This window comes from Nannospalax galili, unplaced genomic scaffold (assembly GCF_000622305.1).
Source record: "Nannospalax galili isolate Female #2095 unplaced genomic scaffold, S.galili_v1.0 scaffold139, whole genome shotgun sequence".
Taxonomy (NCBI): Eukaryota; Metazoa; Chordata; class Mammalia; order Rodentia; family Spalacidae; genus Nannospalax; species Nannospalax galili.
Genome location: NW_008345884.1, coordinates 500,612 through 506,838, shown reverse-complemented (window position 1 = coordinate 506,838; position 6,227 = coordinate 500,612). Strand labels below are relative to the sequence as shown.

At 40.4% G+C, this 6,227-nt stretch overlaps 1 pseudogene; it reads left to right on the top strand.

Annotated features, from left to right (window-relative positions):
- The first annotated feature begins 1,702 nt into the window (after positions 1–1,702).
- Positions 1,703–5,981, top strand: LOC103741359 (annotated as a pseudogene).
- Positions 5,982–6,227: the final 246 nt, after the last annotated feature.

The window sequence follows — 6,227 nt, the reverse complement described above, 5'->3', positions numbered from 1 at the left end:
AAAACAAAACTATAAGAAAAGAAATTATAGACTAAGCATATGAAGAAATACAGAGTCAGGCCTGGCAGCCCACTCCTTAATCCCAGCACACTGGAGGCCAAGCTAGGTGGGTCTTGGTGAGATGGAGGCCAGCCTGGTCTACATAACAAGTTCCAGGTCAACTATAGCTACAGAGAAACCCTGCCTCAACCCCACCTCAAATGTTATAGAATATTTGTAGTCCGAATATAAAATAATGCTGTTGATGTTCAGAACAGTTTAGAGGTGCTTCAAGTTATGAATTGCCTTATCACTCAGTCAGTATACCAAGCACATACAACAGGCAATTGAAAACAGTTACTGAAATAAAAGATTATATGTACATATTTGCTTGGAAGTGCAATTCATAAGAGCCCAAATATGAAACGGATCAGATACTGATCAATGGATAAATGCCAAAACAAACTGCCAGATATATGTAAACTTTTTCTCCCATAAAAGCCATGGAATACTGATATCTGATATAATGTGGATAAAACATGAAAATGATATACAAAGCAGAAGGAAATAACACAAATTCTATGGATTACATGAATCCATTTATGTATAACTTTGCTAATAGGAAAGCATGTATACATTATGCAAGCAAATCGGTAGTTTCCAGGATAGAGGGGATGGAAAGATGGAGAATCAGTGCTTATGGAATAAAAGTTTTAAAACTTAAAAAGAAGTTGTTGTAAGAGAATCATGGCTACACTAAATACAGCTGCATTTTCACTTTTAAATGCATATACTTGTGATGTAGGAATTTTCCTTCAACAAGAGCTCAACTGTCTGTTCCTCACATCTACATCATGCACAGTCGGAGGTTGAACCTGATGATCTCATTTAAAAAATATTTTCCTGCTTCTAGTTTTCTGTCATGGGCTCAAACACTGATATAGGGAATGAATTATGGTCAGTGACTCAGGATATAAGGGAATATAGAAGCAAAATATGTTACATCACACATGCAACAGAAAACTTGCCCTGTACTGGTCAAGCTTCTTATGACACTAATGTTTGTCTTTGGTTTCCAACTCAATCTCAAGAGGACCAACTCGTCATTTCTTGACCAAGGTACCCATTGCATTTTTCCAAACACTATTACCTATGAGCAATCTTGGAAAACTCTGAAATCTCCTTATTTTTCAGAGTCTTCAATGGCAAAGATGATGATTCTGATACTATGGTTAGTATTTCAGCAAAGAAAGATACTATGTACATCCCACATACCCATTTCCTAAATACCATCAGACAATACATTTTGGATTTGGAATTGTTGCTGCTGCATTGTACTCACAGGATATCATGTCCAATGCAGGTGGTTGTGTGGTGATTCTTGATTTTTCAAAATGTATACATATGACAAAACACATTGGTAGGTGTTATAAAAACGGTATCTAATAAACCAGACATGGTAAGCATGAACACAGTACACAAGAAACACCTGCACAGGGGGCTATGAGCACACTGAAAACAAACCACTGAAAGGCGGATTTCCTTAATACATGGTCTACTTTTCATGTTAAAGATGTCCATGAATTTACAAACAACTTTTCTTGTCTTGTGTTTCTTATAGCACCTGGGGAATTTCATCAGCAAGTTTGAGGACTCTGGTTTTGTCCTTGTGGCACAAGGCACAATGGTGAACCTGTATCAGACCAAAGAAGTTCTTAAGGAGATGAACAGTGTCTTTGCTCACTTTTCTCAAGGGGTGCTGTGGAGATGTAAAGATTCTCATTGGCCCAAAGATGTCAAATTGGCCCCAAATGTGGGAATCGTGAACCAGCTTCCTCAGTGTGACCTCCTGGATAAGGAATGCCCAGATCTGTGATTTTACTTCCATTCACATTCTTTGGGACACATTAGCACTCCAGTGTCTACCTAGGCACTTATACTGTCAAAATAATCGACTGATGACTGATAAATGTAACTCTCCAGAAGGTGGTAAAGAAGCCAATTAGAATTCTTGCAGAAATAGCAATAATTTCCCTACCGTTTCCAACTCAGGCCAGAGCCCATGTCTCCACATAGATATGGTGATCATTTATACAGCCTTGATTCAACAGTATTTAACACTGAATAGGGTCACCCCAGACAACATGCAGACTTTAATTATTCCTCTGTAGGTTGCTACTACTTTTAGTGTCTTTGGGGGTACCTGTTTAGGATGTATACGACACCAGTATACATGCAAACATACAAAGAAATCTTGCTTGTCCATTAAGGGTTGAAAAATGTAGGTCTTTACAGTGATGAAGACTTTAGGATTTGGTGATTTACAAAGCTATCTGAATGTCAACGCAGTGTAACAGCACAATATGATATTGAGAAATTAATTTTATGGACAACATAGAGTTTATTAAATTTCACCCCATTTCTTCTTTCTGTGCTCCTTCTTGGAGAACTGCCAGTGCCTCATTAAATGACTGAATCAAAGTTTCATAACTAAGATTATGGCTCAAAATCAGCTAGGAAATTTCAGAAAGAGAATTCTGTTCAGTAAAACCACAAGTTACACACTAAGGAAAAAAACCTCATTTTTCCCAGGAAACACTAGTGGAATCTGTGTGAAGCATAGTTTCAGATGAATTCTTTATTATGAATAACATGATCTTGTTCTATGAATTGAACAACAGACAGGACCTGTAAAATAAAAGTGCATTTCCTACCATGCCCTGGTTTCAAGTGTCTCTTAAAACACACGGCGAAGCACACAAAATATGCATTTCATGAAAAAAATTACATGTGCAAAGTAGGGAGAGAAAAACAGATGTGAGAAAAGCAAAGAGAGAGACAGTGGAGGATGAGACAGGTCAGTGGGAAGACAGGGGAAAATGCTTCGCTTGGCACTTTTCTGTGAAGCTCTCCTGGGTTTTGGGTCTTATATAGTTTGGACTGAAGTAAAGAATCTGTGCAGAAGGAAGACTGTATTTAAAAAAATTTATTATTTTTATTTTATGTGTATGTGTGTATTGCTGCATGTAGGTAAGTGCGCCTGTGTCGTGCAAAGCCTCTAGATGTCAGAAGAGGATGTCAGATCCTCTGGGACTGGAGTTACAGAGAGTTGTTAGCTGCCGTGTGGGTGCTGGGATTTGAACCCGGCTCTTCTGCAAGAACAACCAGTGTTCTTAACTGCTGAGCCGTCTCTCCAGCCCCGGAAGGCTGTATTTTTAATCTTAGAATCCACACCTTTGCTAATTTCCAAAGCAAAATCAATAAATTCATTCTCTCTAGCATGCTAGTATTTCTTGGCTTTGCTGCTTTACTTGGGACCATAAGGCTTTTTGTACTGAAATATTGTACTGTCTTTCTCATTTACAAGAGCTCATGACCTAGCATTTGCCTCTTTGTCACCCATGGGGGGAATCAACAGCATAATGGAGGTCATCCAGCATGGCGTACCCATAGAGGGAATTCCTTTTTTTTGAGATCAACCTGAGAATATGGTCTAAGTGGAAGTGAAGAAATTTGGGGTTTCTAGTCAGCTACAGAAGCTCAAGGCAGAGACATTTGCACTTAGAATGAAAGGAGTCATAGAGCTCAAGAGGTATGCAGCTCTTTGGGGTTGTGTTCACTTTGGCCAAATGCAGACCCAACATTAAGGCATAACTGTTTTTCAATAAAATCATTTTGTTGCACATGTAAGAATAGGTGTGTGCTGTTAGTAACTCATGGGTTTCCTTGGCTTTTAATGTTAATTTTACCCAAAGTGCTGAGATTATGTTTGTACCCTGTGGTGATTTGAATGAGAATGTCCCCCATAGGCTCCAAGTACTTGGACATTGTGTCTCCAGTGGTGGGGTTGTTTTGGGAGGTCTTAGAAGGCATGGCTGTGCTGGAGGAAGCACGTCACTGGCGATGGGCTTAGAGAGTTCTTAAGCCTTGCCGGATCTCGAGTTGCTGCCTTGCTTTCTGCACCTGCTCCAGGTCCAGCCACCTCTGCTGCTATACCTCCCTGCCACGACAGACTGTAATTCCCCTGGAACCATAAGCTCAAATAAACTCTTCCTTTTATAAGTTCCCTTGGTCATGATGTTTCTATCACAACAAGAGAAAAATGTATAATACATATCCTATGTGTTATGAAGATTACTTATATACACAGTGTCTTTTGAGACTTCTTATATTGGAAAAGCTATAGTAGAACTCCAATTGAGGTCGGAGGAAACATTTGCATGTCCCTAATGTGGCTTATCTCTCTTTTCAGGGTCTTTGTATTGCTCTATAGATTACTTCCCTGCTCCTCCTAGGACAATCTCTCTAAGGCCATCTCTCTTAGAGAGACCATGCACTTGACAGTGCTGTTTTCCCCTGTCTGTTAGCCCAATCATCATATGTTGTTTTCTCCTTGACACTTAAAAATCTGCAATTTCTCTATCATGTATGTTTTTGTTGTATGTCCCACACATTAGAGCACAGAGAGCAAGCACCCCCAGGGAACAGTGTGTGTGTGTGTGTGTGTGTGTGTGTGTGTGTGTGTGTGTGTGAATCATTTCCCACTCCGTTTCCAGGGCCTAGGACAGGGCCTGCTGTAAGGAAGTTTTCATGAGCCAAGCATCTGTCAGACAGGAGCAGAGGCTTGGTAACTTATGTAGCCATTGGTCATCCAGCACAATGATTTTACTACTAAAATGGAATAGTGACTTTATTAATGTTTCAATCTCCTAAACTCTAAGTTAGATATACCCCTTATTATAAATGTTCTCACTTATTTAATGTGAGCACACCCTTAGCACTGCAGCAGCACAGAGTGATCCTTACATACAGTCATTATTTCGTATTTTACCCTTAAAAGGTTATTATGAAAGCTGGGCATGGTGGCACATGCCTTTAATGCCAGCACTTGGAAGGCAGAGGCAGGCGGATCTCTGAGTTCAAGGCCAGCCTGGTCTACATAGTGTATTCCAGGACAGCTGGGGCTGCAGGGAGACCCTGTCTCAAAAAGACCAAAAAAAAAAAAAAAGTTATTATGATCACTCTATGTAGTTTTCTCTTTAAAAAATTTTTAGAATATTTTATTTATTATTTTTATTTAACATGTATTGCCTACATGCATGTGAGTGCACCTGTGTTGTGCAATACCTGAAGAAGAAGGTGTCAGATTCTCCTGGAACTAGAGTTTCCAGATAGTTGTTAGCTGCCACGTGGGTGCTGGGAACCAAACTTGGGTCCTCTGCAAGAACAGTCAGTGCTCTTAACTGCTAAGCCATCTTTCCAAACCCCAGGTTTTTCTTTTCATTGACCTTTTAAAAATATTTTTTATTTATTCTTGAAAACTTATGTAAATATAATACATCTTGTCATATTCACCTCCACTCCCGCCTCCAACTTTACCCAGAACCTTCCCGATGCATCTCCCTCTCAATCTTAATCTTCCTCTCAATCTTCTTAAAATTATGATTTATTATTTATTTTTAATCCCTTTAGTCTAATTAGTGCTACCTGTACACACATAGGGGTGGAGTCATCCACTAGGGCATGAGAACTTTATGATAGGACTAAGGTAGACAGTTTCAAAATTATGTCAACAAATTTTGTTTGAACTTGAAATGTGGGTATGCACTAGAAAACTGTGTGCCTCTCTCTCTCTCTCTCTCTCTCTCTCTCTCTGTGTCTGTTAGGTTATCTCAACTATTGACACAGAATATTGCTAACAAGATTTCTCTGTCTTTACCTGCAGATACAAGCCTGCAGCAAAAGCTACCAGGGTCATTAGGTGATTCCATCTCCTGATCCCTGTCCAGAGGCTGGCAAGCTGGACCGACCACATCCTGCAGAGAGGGGGTGCAGCACACCTCAAGCCTTATGCATTTCAGCAGCCCCGGCATGAGCAGTACCTGCTGAATGTCCTCCGTTTCCTGTCAGGTCTCACTCTGGCCTCCTTGTGACTGTTCAGGAAAGTGCTAGGCTTGCTATTCAGGTGGATGAAAGGGGCCAGGAACGTGAAGAAGGCATAATGTTAAGTCTGGCCTGGGATGAGAATATTGGAAGAATCCAATACTTCAAAGGCTTTTCCCACCCCAGCACAGGAAACTCTTGGTGTTCTCTCCTTCCCCTCCTACTGCTGGTGGACCTCCAGCTGGCACTTTGCTATTTTTCTGCCTTTTTGCTTCTTGGTCACCCTGGTGATCTGGGCCTCCCTACTCAGATATAAACCTTCCTCAGCCAGTTATTCTTCCTCCTCACTCTTGATCTTAACACTG